Below are 15,754 nucleotides of genomic sequence, written 5' to 3' on the forward strand. Positions count from 1 at the left end.
GTACTGGGATCCAGGGGATACCTCTTCATGTTGCAGCAGAGGCAATACATTGAACACAGCAGGTGCTAAAACCCTGAGGATTCCTCCTTTGCTGCCAGAGGTGGAGCATGCTGCTGGTTCCCTGAGTTGCTGCCAGCTAGATCCAGTCTCTTCACAGGTTGGATTCAGTTGTAGGTTACCAACCTCGTCTAGGCAGAGGACATTCACAGAAGTTGAAAAGTAGAGTATAAAAGGGGGAAAGGCATAATCATTTCAAATGTATACATACCACAAATACAAAGACATGCAAAAAACACACCAATGTATTAAAACCTTTTGTATTCTCTTCCTCCTGCTGCCTTTTTATTTCTGGGTACCATTGATTGGTTTCCCTGCGGCCATCATGCTGTTCATGTTCTGCCCTGTCAACATAGTCCTCTGTTTTTCAAACACATCATGTGCACACATCTTAATTTAGTCATTCCCAGTCTCCTAATTTGGTCATTCACACAAATGAAGAACCGGGGATCCCAGGGGTTTTTCACTAGGTTACAGCTGCTCATTGTGACCTGATGCTGATTCTGCATGAATGTATCTTGTTTTGGATCTTAAGGGAACATTGTGGTTGTTTTACTGCTGCATATTTCCAATTTCCCAAGATGTATGTGCCTGTTTGTATGCTAATCTTGGACCCTTGGATGTATTAAAATACTGAGATCATGAATCTCCTTGTTGTTTCCCCCACACTGTTCCCACAAATGGACTTTAGAAACTAATTAACCCTTGCCATTTCCCTGGACTATTGTTCTGATGCAATATTTACTCTTCCTACAAGCCAATTTCTGAAAGCAGATTTCTAAATACCATTCTCTAGCCATCACTGGGAGCTCAAAATTTTGCTCTGTATTTTATAGTGTTCCCATTCCTAAGTCTGGGAGTTTAAAGCTGAAGAATGACCAGTGGGCCAGGACTCCTGGATTCCATTTACAGCTCTGTCATCACTTTCTTCCACACCCATGGGCAAGTTATTTCACTTCTCTGTGGAGAATGTCAATAAAGAGAAAGGAGTATAAATGGCAGCGGGTATACTGGCTTTTCTGATGTCAGCACCAATTAGAAAATGGGCTAAGACTTCCTATTTCACATGAGCCAAACAACCTTCTGTCATGTTCACCAATGTATAATTTTGGTTGGATTGAAAGAATTATATAAAAGCTCTACATCCATTCCAAATCCTCTTAGGCCTCTTACCTCCTTGGTCCATTTATTTATGCAGCCTGGCTGAGAACAAACATTTTTTTAATTTCCCTTGCCCCATCCATAAAGCCCCCAAATAAAGTACTAGTAAAGACAGTTAAAAGAAGCGGGGAGAACTGAAACAGCCCAAAAAGCAAAAACAAACAAACCCCCCCCCACAAAACCCCAGACCAAGCCACACTGCCAAAAGCCTATTTTAATCCTCATCCATCTCTTCTCTCTGTAGAACTTCACTTCCCCACAACACAAAAGCCTCCTGGCTTTTCTTGAGCGAGCAGTTCAAGAGTAATGTTTATGGGAAGTATCCCTCTTCCTTTGGTGAGCAGAACACCAGGTTAGTTGGCCAGTGTTCGGAGTCTGGCTTATAGTTCATACTTACAGGCCTTCCCAGAACAGCCCAGTTATAATGGAGATTTCTAACAGCGGTCCTTTCTGATTCTGATCACATGCCCTGCATCAGTTCTTAGTGCAACATAGATTTAATAGAAATATTTTTCAGAGTCTCTCTCTTTTTCCTACAGTTCAGTACTGACTAAAGGTGCCAGATTTTCAGTTGGAGACTGAGATTGTACAGGAGTCTGTAAGGTATAGCTAGCAGCCTAGTGATATTAGATTTCTTTGTTGAGATTCTCTAGGCAGAAAAGCGTGCAAGTCTAGCCTTGTTTCCTGAAAGATAATATCCTACTAACTTTTCTAAGGCAATGGATTAGCCCCTGCCTTGGCACAAGTATTAGCAGTTTATGCTGTAGAGTTTAAGGTCCCTTGATCAAACCCTACTGACAATCAGACAGGAATCATAATACAGATTGTTGAATAAATGAAGAACTCCACAACCCCTGAATGCAAAGCCTGTCACAGGGTCTGTACACTTGTCTTCTGGTTCCTAAGGGTTAGATCACTGGTTGATGTAGCATGTATAACAATCTTATATTTGTGTGTGCAATGAATGATATCTGTTCACACACACAAAGACACACACACACACAAAGGCAGCTGCATTTGCCAATACTAAGGATGCATGGTTAATCATTTAAGTCACGTACATTGTGGATAACACTAACGGTTTTTTCCATTTGCTTATCATACCATTGGTGAAAATTCTGCTTAAAAAAAAATCATGTGTGTAGAGACTAAGAGCCTAAGGCTGCAAACTTGACTAACATTAATCATACATCTGTTTCCAGGACTGGAACAGCAGAACACTTCAGCTTTATAAGAATAAGTTTCAGGGATGTTTTTGACCGGAGACTCTTATGTAAACTAAGCTAGAAAGAATTCTTGCTTTTATACACTTTCATGTTGGATGCACCCATTAGCAACATTGAGGATATTTACTTGCTTGATCTGATGAGGTTTGTGAATGTTGGCTCTTTTATGCACCCCCTAGATCTTAAAACAATCCACTCAAAGTCTGTAATTTTTCACGAGGAACTTCAGTCATAAAAGCCTCCACTCTGGCATCAGGACTTTATTGGGAGAGCCTTTCCTGGGGCGAGACCAACCCCACTGGAGTGTGGAAATCCTGCTAGAAGCCACAGAATCTGTGGAAAGACTCACGGGCAATTGCAAATGCATTTTAAACAACTAGACCTCTTTTGACCATACCTGAGCTCAGCACTTTGACTCCCCGTCACAGGATTTCAGTGTAGTGTATAGCTGCAAAATGCCTGCTGACTGAAGCAGCAGTGAGACTAGCAGAAAGCAAATTAGGGAGTTCTGCAGTAGGCTGAGGTTGGTGAGCTCTGCAGTGACTGGGCTCTGGCCTGCTAGTTCATTTGGGGGCCAACCTTTTTTGGAAGGCATGCCATAAATTAACCCCCATATTCTCTCTAAGTTCCACTCCAATCCCCTTCCCTTGCCCAATATGCTGCTCTGCTTTCTGCTCCCTGCCCCTCCACAATCTGCCGTATGCTACAGATTGGCCACCTCCGTGCTGGCTGATACAGTTCAGAAAAAAAAAGTAATATTTTTTACTAATATTTTAATTCAAATGAACAAGACTTGGAATTTGCTATTTTACCACAGCCAGGGCCATGTGGGACTCCAGTGTAGCCACTGTTCTGCTTACTGTGAGAGTATGGGGAAAACCTGGTTCCTCCTATTCCAAAAACACAGGCACCTGCTATGTGGTTTAATGAACACTCTCTTCTACCACCTTGCGGTATAGATATGATAGATTTGACCTCTATTTGGTCAAGTTGAGTGCAGTTGTACACATACATGCTTGTTCTTTGCCCCTTTAGTCTCCTTAGGATGGGGTGGGCAAGTATTTCAGGTGGAGGGCCACTTATTGAGTTTTGGCAAGCCATCAAGGGCCACATGACAGGCAACCACGGGCAGATAACTATTAATTTTCTAAATTTTTAGGGGCCCCATGGGCTGGATAGACTGCCCTAGCAGGCCGCATCTGGCCTCCCAGGCCACATTTTGCCTGCCCCTGCCTTAGGACTTTTAACTCCAGTAAGAAGAGCAACTAATTTCAGAGCCATGTAGGCAGGTGACATACAACTGCCAATTTGAGTCAGTAAAAATCACTCTTTAGGAGAGGTTGTGGTGACAACTTCAAATAGTCAATTAACCTTAACAGGTCTCTGGGACATTCACAAGACTTCTTTGAATGCATACTGATTACTATAATGGCTTGGAAAATGTGCATGTACTGTGCTGTCTCAATTTTAAAATGCTTGCTCATGCAAAGTATATGGCTGTCTGCTAACTACAGTTCAAGAGCTGTGTGCCCACCTCAAAGCAGTTTGAGAAGGAGCTTCCACATTTACCCTCTTCCTCTACATCCTAGCAAGTATCTCAGATACTAGACAAGGGAAAACCTGCTATTGCACCTAATCCCACAGTTCCAACCCCAGTCTTTGACAGGACAAGACTATTTCCAGTATATTCTCAACTTCATTGACCAGTCCAGTTTGAAGTATCCTCAGGCAGGTAAACTATTACAGTTTCACTAGGGAGATTAGCCCATCTACTAGATCTCACCAGTGGCCATTTTTTCCTTTTCTGATTAGTTTACAGTGATTCGTTGCTCAATCACTCCCTGCTATAATCCTCTGGATCAGATCTTTGTTAATAAAAATTATACCTTTGTGTTCAAAAGCATTATATTTAGGCACTCTGTGGTTTCACTGTTGTACAACATTTTGGACCACACTTGTCAAGCATTCCAGAAGTGTTTCATTATAGTGTTAGCAGTACTTTTTAATCCCTAGATCTCAAACCTATTTCTGTGATATGCATTAGCCCAATTAGTCTGGAGGGTGTCATGACCCAAAGGTCTGATTTTTTTTGTGTTTGCTTCGGCACTAAGAATTATCCCCGTGGGTTTGCAACTTCGTTGCACGGAGGAGTTCTGCTGCGCAGAGAACCCGCGTGCAGGGGAGTGTTCCTGCCACTTTGCAGCGATCTTTGCAGGGTGCATTTCCTTTGCAGCACAGAAATGCACGGTGCAAAGGTTTCCCACTCGTCGTATGCAAATTTGTGCCCCGCAATTGGCTAGTTCTAAATTATTCACACGTGGCGGCTAGCGATTGGCCTGCTAGCCGTATAAGAGGCTTGAGCAGTTTCCGCCCAAGCCGAAGAGGACTCCGCATCCATCTCGTGGGGACTCTGGGTGTGCGCGGCAGGGTAATGGAAACCCTGTGTGTCGCTCGGAGGGGTTTGGCAGCCTGATCCACCGCCCACCTCTTCCCGTCTTCGAACGGAACCTACTATAAGACGTAACGACGAGTTTAATGCGCGCTTGTCCTGGACATCCGGAGTTTGTCTGCGTGGAGCCTAGCAACCTCCACGTGATTGTTCGTGTTCTGTCTGCGTGGAGCTTTGCAACCTCCACGTGTGTTCGTGTTTTTTGTTGTAACCGCAACTCAAGCAAGATCTCAGCCTACACCACGACCATCTCGGTGTAAGTAAAATAATCTTAAAATCAACCGTTACGTGTCTGTGCCTAATTCTAGCTCGGTGCCCGCCCTCTCCGACCCGGCCTGCCCGGGCTGCTGGCCACAGCCCACGTGCAGAGCGACGAAAGCGACCCGGGGTCAGACCCAGCGCGCACAGAGGGAAAAGGCAATTATTTTCTAAACACAGAGAAAATTAATTTCTTCTTATATTAAGAATATGTTCTTATATTTTTAATGTGTTCATATACTGTATATAGAGAATGATAAGAGAGAAGGAAAGCAAAGTCTCCTTGAAAGAGCAAAAGACATTTGCCTTCCAGCTTACTCCCTACATACCAAGTGACTTCTGAACTGGCACACACAATGTTTAGAAACAGAAAGATGCAGTACACAGAAAGCATGTTTCTGACACTATCTGGGAACAGAGAGAGAGACAACTTACTTAAGTGACCTGTCCAAGACCATTCAGTTACAAGGCTTGGAACAGTATCTCCTTTTTCTGACTTTCTACTGCTTCCATGTTCCCTTGATTCTTTCCCTGTACCAGTCGAGCATTGCTCCTTTTTCCTTGGCATTCAGAGCCACTAAATTCTGCAGACCATTATCATTTTGTCCTCCCAATTTGCCTTTAAGGGAACTGAAACATATTTAGCTATTTTATTCTTTTCTCCAAGTCAGTCTTTCTAGCCCCTTAATCATTTTTATTCTCTCACTGTCTCTAATTCAATTTTTCTACAACTTTCTGGTTAAAATGCCAGAATTGAATGCAAAAACAATGACTCCAAGCCCTGTGCAACTCAAAGGGAGGGAGAGCTGGGGTGGTTTTATGTTACCGTTAAGTCCACAGCCTATCACTAGCTTATAAAATGTGGCCATTTGCAGTAGTCAGAATGGAGCAAATTGCACTGCAGAACCATCACCCCAGAGACCTTCCTTGACATGCCCTGATACTGCTCCATTATCTGCCTGGTGTACATTTCTACATTAAGGAAATTTCCAAATGTCTATTTCTGCCAGATGTCTGGGCCTTGTAGCTTACACTAGGGGTGTGCGAAATGGTCCGTATTCGATTCAGATTCGGCCTGAATCGGGGACAATGATTTGATTCGTTGATTCAGATCACTGTCCCTGATTTGATTCAACTGAATCTGAATCTGAAGATTTGATGCAAATGCGGAGAATCAGCAAGTCGGACACAGACATAGCTTTAAATGTTTTTTCTACATACCTCAAGGTACCAGGCGCAGCTCATGACTACTGTGATGGTGGGGCGGATGGAGCGTCCCATAGGAGTGCTTCCAGTCCATTTCTAGGTCCACCACCAAGCGTATAGGGCCCCCATGTGCCCACCCTGGCTCAGTGATCAGCTGCGGATGGGATCCAGGAAGCACCAGTCGCCAAGTCGGGGTGGTATGGGGGGCCCTCCGCGCACTCCCAGGTGGACCCGGAAGTGGAACAGAAGTGCTTCTGGTCCACTTCCAGGTCTGCTGCTGAGTGTACTGGGGACCCCTTGATGTTCCTGTGGGATGCTCCATCCACCCCACCATCACAGCATTCATAAGCCACCTGCTACCTAAGGTCTTTAGAAAAAACATTTAAAGCTATGTCTATATCTGAGTTGCCAAATTTTTCCAAATCTCTCCCAACAGATTCAGAGGGTTCCAATTCAATTCGGAGAGATTAAAAGGTCTCCTAAATCAATTGGGATTCAGAGATTCAGCCACTGAATTGGGCTGAATCTCCACCGAATCGAATAAGGAACCAAAGTTTCGCACAGCCCTAGCTTACACCCCTTACAGCGACAATATGTAAAAATCAGAATCAGAGCCAAAGTACCAGAATCAGAGCCAAAGTCTCACTGTATGGGATACAAGGAGGAGACACTGGTGTAATTCTGTTGATGACACCAGAGATGAATTTGTTCTGAAGTGTCTGCAAAGCACGGAGCATCTACATGTGTGCTTTAATCTACATTAGCTTATTTTAATGCACATTAAAGCATCACTAAAAAACGTACTATTTAGTTAACACACTTTAAAATAGGCACATTAAGTATCACTTAAAAGCCATGAGCATTTATACATGTGCTCTGAGATGGCTGGGGGGGGGAAGGGGGGTTGGTTTAATTAGAGCAGCTCCAAGAACCACTTTAATTAAAGTGCCTGGAGTGTCATGTGTATCAGCGTACCTGCACTGAAAAATGATGGCAGGGTGCTTTAACTGAAGCTCGTTGAATGAGCTTTAGTTAAAGTGCCCCTGCTGCCATTTTTCAGCACAGGGATGCTGATACACATGATGCTGGAGTCTGCTGGAGTACACTAATTACGACACTCAAACAGACTTGATTAATCGGGTCTGCTCCAATGCACTGTAATTACAGTGCATCGGAGCAGCCTCACTGCACATGAATAGGACTCCCATGCTATTTAGTTAATACACATTAAGACAGTGCATTTTCTTAGTACCTCACAATGGAGGACATTTTTACACATGGAAGTGCCGCAGCATTGGGTGCTTTTTTTGGTGCTGTAACGCTTTTAGCTGTGTATGTGGCAAAATGCATGTCAGTGCTCAAAAACTGGTGGCGATGCTAGAAGGTGCACATCACTGCCATTTTCTGTGCACAGGCGCACATTTTGCTGCTTATACACCTGCACGTGATGCAGTGCAGTGCACGTCAGCTTGCATGCAGAGCACACTCAATTAATTGAGTCTGCTTTGAAGAGGTAGATCTCCAGCACATCGCAGGACCAAAGAGTTTGCGTATAAATGCCCAGAGGTACTAGATTTAACGTGCATTAACTAAAACGCGTTAATGCACATATAGACATGCCTGCATTCTGCTATTTGGGCATTTATATGCATACTTTTTTGTTCTGTGATACGTTGAAGATCCGCTGCTTTGTAGCAGACTCAATCGAGTCTGCTGCATACGCAAAATGAGGTGAACTGTGCTGTGCCGCGTGCAGTTGTATAAGTGGTGAAATGCATATCAGCACAGAGAAAATGGCAGCGGTGTGCTTTTGAACTAAAGTACCTCCAATATGTTTTAGTTTAAAAGCACGCTGCTGCCATTTTTTTAGCGCTGATGTGCATTTTGCCACTTATACAACTGGAAGTGTCACAGCGCCGGGCGCTTTTCAACGTGCCCGGCACTGCAGCACTTTCATGTGTAAAAATGCCTCAGTATTTGTTACCTCAGTATTATTCTACATTTATGCTCAGGTAACTGGGAAAAGAGCTGGCACTCACTGAGCATCCAGTACAGACTTCCTCCCCATGTGGCCACACTTTTTACTGATATCTGCAAATTAGTCCAGTTGAGGTTCCAAGAGAAAGAACACCCAGAGCTGCTCTACGATGTCTGCCAAGAATTCAGCAAGAGGTCTGCAAAATCTCTCTCAACTGGAACCTACTCTTGTATGCCAGCCTCATGATGAGAGGAGACCTAGAAAGTTCAATATAAAACAATTGGCTTCAGACACTCACCAGCCTGCCCTGTCCTGCAGAAGCAACAAACCATGTCAAGCACACAAAAACTAGTTGAAAGGGTATAAGAGCTTAAAAAAAAAATCAATACAGGCAAACCTATCCTAACTAGCCACATGAGAGACAAAGAAAGATTCTTTAATGACAGTGGATCTTTTTTTGAAAGGAGAATGTGAACTGTATCCACTATGCTTCAGGTTCTCTTGGGACACAAGATTGCCCAGCTGAGGTGCTGTATTTAGATAGATTTCCCTGTATTGTATGTGGTCTGTCAGACAATAATGCAGTGCACAAATCAGTTTTTTCAAGGTGCTAGAACTAGGGAGTCAGCCCTAGAAACAAAATCAAATACATAACTTGTGTGTAAAGCAGAGACCAGGACAGCTCATGCTAGAGCTAGAAAAATGGCTTTGTGAGAAATACCAAATCCACAAGAACTGACTGTGTTATAGCCAAACCAAAACACTTCATCTTTGTGACACTGATACTGAAGAACTGACTTCATCTGAGCAAACCTGCAAACTAATGTGTGTGTGGGTGGGGGGTACCTACAAAGGAAGTATAGCAGCAAAGCAGATTTTATTTTTAAGTTTCAAAGACTGTACTACAAATAGAAAAAAATACTATTAATTTTCATTCACTAGCTAAAATTCAGCCTTAAATTTTGGGGCAAAGTTCTGCTTTTATTTGCAGAGAGGCAGTCTCATTGAATCTCCTCAAACACCTGTCTGACATCTCCACCTCTGGGGTTGAACACTGCAGCTGCTTAACAGGTGCATGACAGCAATTGACAATGATGAGATTACAGCAATGTAACTGAGGGCAGTTTGGCCCACTGCCTCCTAACGGTCTTTCTTTTGGGAAAATGCATCTGTGTCACAGATGCAAAACTCTGTTTATAGGTTTCATAGGCATTAGGGCTGGAAGGGACCTTGGAAGATCATCGAGTCCAGCCCCCAAAGTTTATATTGGACCCCCTTGAGTTTATATTGGACTCAAGGGTCTTGCTGTGATTTCAACCATGGCAATGGAGCAAACAACATATAAATAACATGTCTGCAATATTTCCCAACTGGAAGCTTCTGTTTTGTCTAGTTTCACTCTAAAGTATTTAATCAAGAAATCACCTGATGGCTACATACCCTTGAAAAAGACCCTAATACACAATAACAATTACAGGAGCCTGGCCATGATCGTCCTCCAAATGTTCCCCTCTTGGCTCAATACAGCCAAATCTTCTGTAGGACCCTCTTTTCCACCTCTTCAAAACTAACAGGTGTAAGATGCATGGGTAGACAGAGCATCCAGTTCAAACCCCATATCATCCCTACAGTCTTTTGCTCAGAGTATTCTCTCGGGGCTTTGCTCTTCCTCCCAACACATTAAGTCTCAGTCCCATGGCATCCCAGGATGCATTGAAATCCCTTCCCTCCACTAACCCCTTCTTCACAAGTCCAGCAGGATAGCCTCCACCCCAGCATGTCTGCTCCAGCCCAGCCGAGCAGCACCCCCTGCTGTGAGAGAGCTGAAGCAGCCTCCTCAGCCCCACCTGCAATGGCACAGGGGGGTGGATGAGGAGGGAAGGAACTGCTCTGGCTCCGGCACCCCCGTCAGAGTGAACACAGCAGGGCAGTGTGGGTAGTGTGGCAGCGTGGCTCTGCTGCACCAGCCCCCCCCCCCCCCACCTCTCAGCCATGGAGGGGCAGGGGGAGAAGGCATGGGCCCCCGCACTGGCTCCAGCCCCAGCCCCCCCAGCCAGGATCTGCATAGTGGTTGGGGGTAGGGAAAGCCCCCAAGGCAGAGACTTTCCCCCCACAGTATGGCTCTGCCAGGCTGCAAATGCCCCAGCCCCACCCCCTTGCCATCCCCTACCTGTCAGCCATGGGAGCATGGGTGGGGGTGATGGACCCCTGCTTCAGCCCCGCAGCCAGGGTCTGTCCAGTAGGTGAGGGCAAAAGCCCACAAGGCATGACCTTTCCCCCTGCAGTGCAGCTCTGCCAGGTTACAAATGTCCTAGCCCCACCTCCTCCTGTAAGCCACAGAAGCTTCCTCCCCACTGTGCAGACCTCAGCTGGGGGGGCTGCAGCGGGGGCCCATTGCCCCCCAATTCATCAGCCCCCCATGGTTGACAGGTGGGGGGCTGGTGAAGGGGTAGGTCTGAGGCATTCACAGCCTGGTGGAGCTACGCTGCAGGCAGAAAGCCCCCTCCCTCCTCGGGGGCTTCCCCCCTCTCCCACCCACTGTGCAGATCCTGGCCAGGGGAGCCCAGGGCATGGGGCTCCATTCCCCCTTTCCCCCCGCAGCTGAGGGAGGGCCAGGGACTGGCAAGGGGATGGGGTTGGGACATTTGTAGCCTGTCAGAGCTGGCAGGCGTGCGTGAATGCCCCACATCTTGGTCAGTGCAGGCATCTTTCAGCCTTGGCCAACTGACAAGCGAACGTGTATTTTGTTTGTTAACAGCCCAATCTACGCAGCTTGGAGAAATCTGTGTCTATGGAATCGATTCCACCTTGGGCTTTTTGACCACCTGTACTTAGCTGAGGTGTTCACAAAGGAGCTCTACAGAGACCCATTCAGCTTGGCCAGACACTCTCCTCTGGCAACCAGCCACCGCCCCATTCCTGACTGGAGCTTGCTGTTTTCTTGGAGTCTGACTTGACTTTCATGGCCTTCATTCTAGCTCCCTGTCCTGCACCTGTGAAAAGCCATGAGTCACTTGTTGGAAACTAGGCAAGGCCTTCAGATCCTGTCCGGTGGCCTGCTTACTAGTGACTCTGTGACTCTGCCTCCCCCGACCTCCCCAGGATCCCTACAGAGGTGCCTGCCACCAGGGCTGGAACTAGTACCTGTCCCTGGATGTGGCCGGCCTGACATTCTCTCTCCTAAAGGACTCTTGTGAGCTATTTATTTAAGAGGCTCTCATGCCTCCCTTTGCTGTAGCAGGTCTTTGATTTCAGCAGGGGTAGACCCTGCCCCAGCAGAAGTACCTTTTATCTGTCCCATTCAGATTTGGCTGAGATATAAAAAGTTACAAACTGACATTTTCCTTGCCTCCCTGGTGCACCTCAGAAGTTTTGGCAGCCTGACAAACCCTTGGACCTTTCTGAGACCAAGCTCCAATTGCCTGGGTGGCATCAGCAGTGAGAGAAGCAGATATGGGGAAAAGAGTGCTGGACTAACTCCCCATACTGTACTCTCTCAGTAACCCAAAGGGGGAAATATGAGAGGCAAGGAGCTCCCCCAACTCCAAGGGATACAGGGAGAGATGTCAAGACAGGGTGGATTTCCCTTCTGGCCACTCTTTGGATGTAGCAACCCAGCTGTTCACTCTGGTGTTACATCCTTCTCCTGCTGCCAGCTAATAGCTTTGAGAGACAGATCTGTGCTGAGCGCTCAGTGTTCAAACCTGGCTGGTGACTGGGCTTCATGCTACAGGGACACATAATAAAATCATTTTAACTTCTTCCTTTGAGAAAGCATAGAAAATGACACCCCCTAAAACCATACTAAAAGAACATTTGTTAATGCTGCAAAGTTAACCACTGCACCAGGAGGAAACTTTGCCAAAATTACAAATGTTTGTACAGCCTTAATTTAGCATTATGAGAGAATCATTCCTCTTTCAATCACACGTGGTCTTTTTCCTACAGGTGGCTTGTGTCAGACTGCACAGGGACACACAGAAGGGCCAAATTAACACAGAAGACATCCAGAAATCTGGCATTTCCTAATGTCTGAAAGCGTGATCTTGCAATCTAATAAAGCTCCTTTTATGATAATATGCAATATAAATACACACAAGGACATATGGTCATTTCAGGCTGTCCATGTGGAGAGTAGAGACCACAGAAGCACAGCCACAAAAAAACTCAGAGATGCAGAAAGTCACAGCCCCCTGGACCTCTCTACAAAACAGCAATAGCTCCACAAGTGGATTTAGTAAGTCACTATTGCCTAGTTTTTCCCAGTTCCCTCACTGGATTCAGAGCTATGGGCCCACCTGGAAAGGAGAAGGAGCTAAGAGGAGCTTCACAGCACCTCTTGACAGCAACTTCACTTCCTTCCAACTCTGAATGTCTTTTTCCTCATTTGTTTTCCTGGTGGCGTTTGTTGGTTCCTTGTACTCTGTCCTTCTCCTGTGTCCTAGCTGTCTAATCTTGCTGTACCCTCTGCTCATTGCATTTAACAGCCTATCTCCCTCCCTTTCACTTTCCCTTTCCTTCTACCCATTCCCTTTCCTCTTCCAGAATCCTCTGCTCTCTTAAGCCCCAGAGAAGGTAAGCTCTTTAGGGAGTCAGGTTCTGAATCCAGTTGTCTGTAACAGCACCTAGCATACTCCAAAAGCTACTACAACAGTTAAAGAATCATATCTGGGCCCAGTTCAAAATGGCTCTTCTCACTTAAAAAACACATTGGACTTGCATCAGATTAGTTCATAGATTTTTCTCTCTCCTTTCCCCACCCTCTACACTTAGATCACACTAAACCTCTCTCCTTTTTTAACACTACCTCATCTGCTCTATTGCAAGAACTTACCCCCCTGCAGCATTTTACACCTGGCAGAGACTCCCTGTGTATCTCGGCCTCGACTACCACATTAGGGCTGATCTGGAAATCTCTCATCCCTAGCTGCCTTAATTTCTCTTTCCCTCTGTGTGACTCTGTAAACAAGCTATTTAGCTCTCTCAAATGTTTTGAGACAGGGTTATAAAACAAAGTTGTATATTATATATATGACCATTGCTGTTTTCCCCCTGGTTTCTAAGAGGAATATTCTTCTCCAGGGTTATTTTAGTCTTTCCAGCAAATATTCTTTGTTAATGCTTGGTTGAGAACCACAGGGAACAATAAGACATAGCTAGTCTTTCTTAAAGCTTGTTCTGAGACTGTTTAGGATATTTTTTGATCCCAACTATCCATTTCTTATGAAAGAACTCCCAAATTGGTTGAATTCAGCAGCGGGTAAAGGGTGGTTTATGAAGCACTTTGGCATTCTTCATGATGAAAGGCAACACTGAAATACAAATATATTAATAATTATTCTGTTATATAAAAAGGCAGCATATAAGGGAAACCAGTTTGCAGCTTTAACGTTGTCAACAGCAATAATAATATTATTGGATTTTCTACTACCATCTGAAAGTCTTGTTTGGAAATGGACACAGAAGTTTGGCAGATTGAGAAACTTTCTGGTAATGGTATCTTAAGATGAATATTTGTCCCTCTTCTCAGTATTTCCTGGTCCCTTCAATATTCCAGCCCAGATTTCAGAGTGAAAGAATTGAAGACAGTCACTGGGCAAGATGAACTTGAATACACATGCATCTTTCTTTTTCATCTCAGTGTGAAACTTCTTTCATTACTGCATAATGAATCCTTATACCTCTAGGACTGCACCAGGATGGTCCTTTCTTCCTGTGGATAATCAGACTAACTGTGAAACAGGATTCTGAAAAGGATGTAAAGTTTTCTGAGGTACTTTAATTTTCTGTAGCCTTTTAAAATGAATGGCCCAGTAGAGCTTGCTCTTGAGCAGAGAAAGGGGCTCTGGAGGACAGAAGAGGGCACAAAGAGCTATTTTTACTTTTTGCTCACTGCAACCGTTCAGAATAATCCTGATGTTATGAGCCCCCATCACATTGACCTGAGGGCTCTAGTTCTCCCACCAATATTAGAAGTGTCTCAAAGGGACTACTCCAATGTGAAAAATTAAGCACAAATCTTTGCAGGTCGAGTGCATGGAAATGCAGAGGCCAACATATTTAAGGATGTGCATGCACATACAACCCATTTATCACAGGAACAACCAGAGATGTCAGGTTTTAGGGAAGTGTGTCCTACTGTACCTTTAATCCAAAACTGATATTACATAAAAAATATCCCTTCCATGACCTATACAACAGAATCTCTTCCAATGTATTTACTAGAGCAACACTACCAACTCCTTGTGACAAAGACAAGGGAAAGCAGAGAGGAATTTTACTTGGAATCTAGCAAAGCCTTATGTTTAAACAAAAATGCCAGGGGAATATGAAAGACTTCAGTCTGACACCTCATTTGAAAGATAGGACTTCCAAGGGAGACAGGCAAACTTACAAGCAAATACAATGCTGGATCAATACTACCACACAGGGAGGGGCACTCCATACCGAAGCATCAATATCTTGCACTGGCATCTATAGTCCAGTGCTCATTGTCTTGAAAAATGTACAGGAACATAGATGGCCAACTTATACTCATTTGTTCTCTTGCCATCATTGTCTATTAGTTAAATAACCCTTTTCCTTTCCTGAGGGAGGAGTCACCCCTTAATTTACCGGTAGGGAGTAAACATATACATATCAGCCTCTGTTTTGTTAGACTATAGTAGGCAAGCTTCTTGACTCTCCTTGCATATGATAATCTCTCCATGCCCCTGTTCCAGTTTGACTTCATCTTCCTTGAACATGAATGACTAGAACTATACACCAATTTCAGACAATTGCCTACAAGTGCCTTGTATAATGGCATTAATACATCCATACCTGTACTGGAAACTGAAATACAAATATATTAATAATTATTCTGTTATATAAAAAGGCAGCATATAAGGGAAACCAGTTTGCAGCTTTAATGTTGTCAACAGCAATAATAATATTATTGGATTTTCTACTACCAACTGAAAGCCTGTGCTGTCTTGTTCGGAAATGGACACAGAAGTTTGGCAGATTGAGATACTCTCTGGTAATGGTATCTTAAGATGAAACAACTTTCCAGAAACATCCTAAGATCACAATTGCCCTTTTCACAGTGCCTCACATTGACAGCTCATAGCCTTCCTCTAATCAGCTATATGTCCTTCTCAGTGGATTTGTATTTTTTAAGCAGCTGATGAGCTCACACCTTATAGTAGAAGTTTTTGCTGCTAGACCCAAGTGCATGACCTTGCATTCTGTACCATTTAATTTAATCCCATTTCTAATATGCTTTTCCTCAAGGTCATCCAGTTCTTTCTGTAAGATATTCCAGTCGTCTTCAGTATTGATGATTCCTCTCAACTTTGTGTCATCAGCAGATTTCATCAGCACACTCCTATTTTGTGTGTCAAGGTCATTAATGAAAGTATTGAACAAGATCAGTCC

The sequence above is a fragment of the Alligator mississippiensis genome, chromosome 8 (genome assembly GCF_030867095.1).
Source record: "Alligator mississippiensis isolate rAllMis1 chromosome 8, rAllMis1, whole genome shotgun sequence".
In the NCBI taxonomy this organism is placed as follows: Eukaryota; Metazoa; Chordata; order Crocodylia; family Alligatoridae; genus Alligator; species Alligator mississippiensis.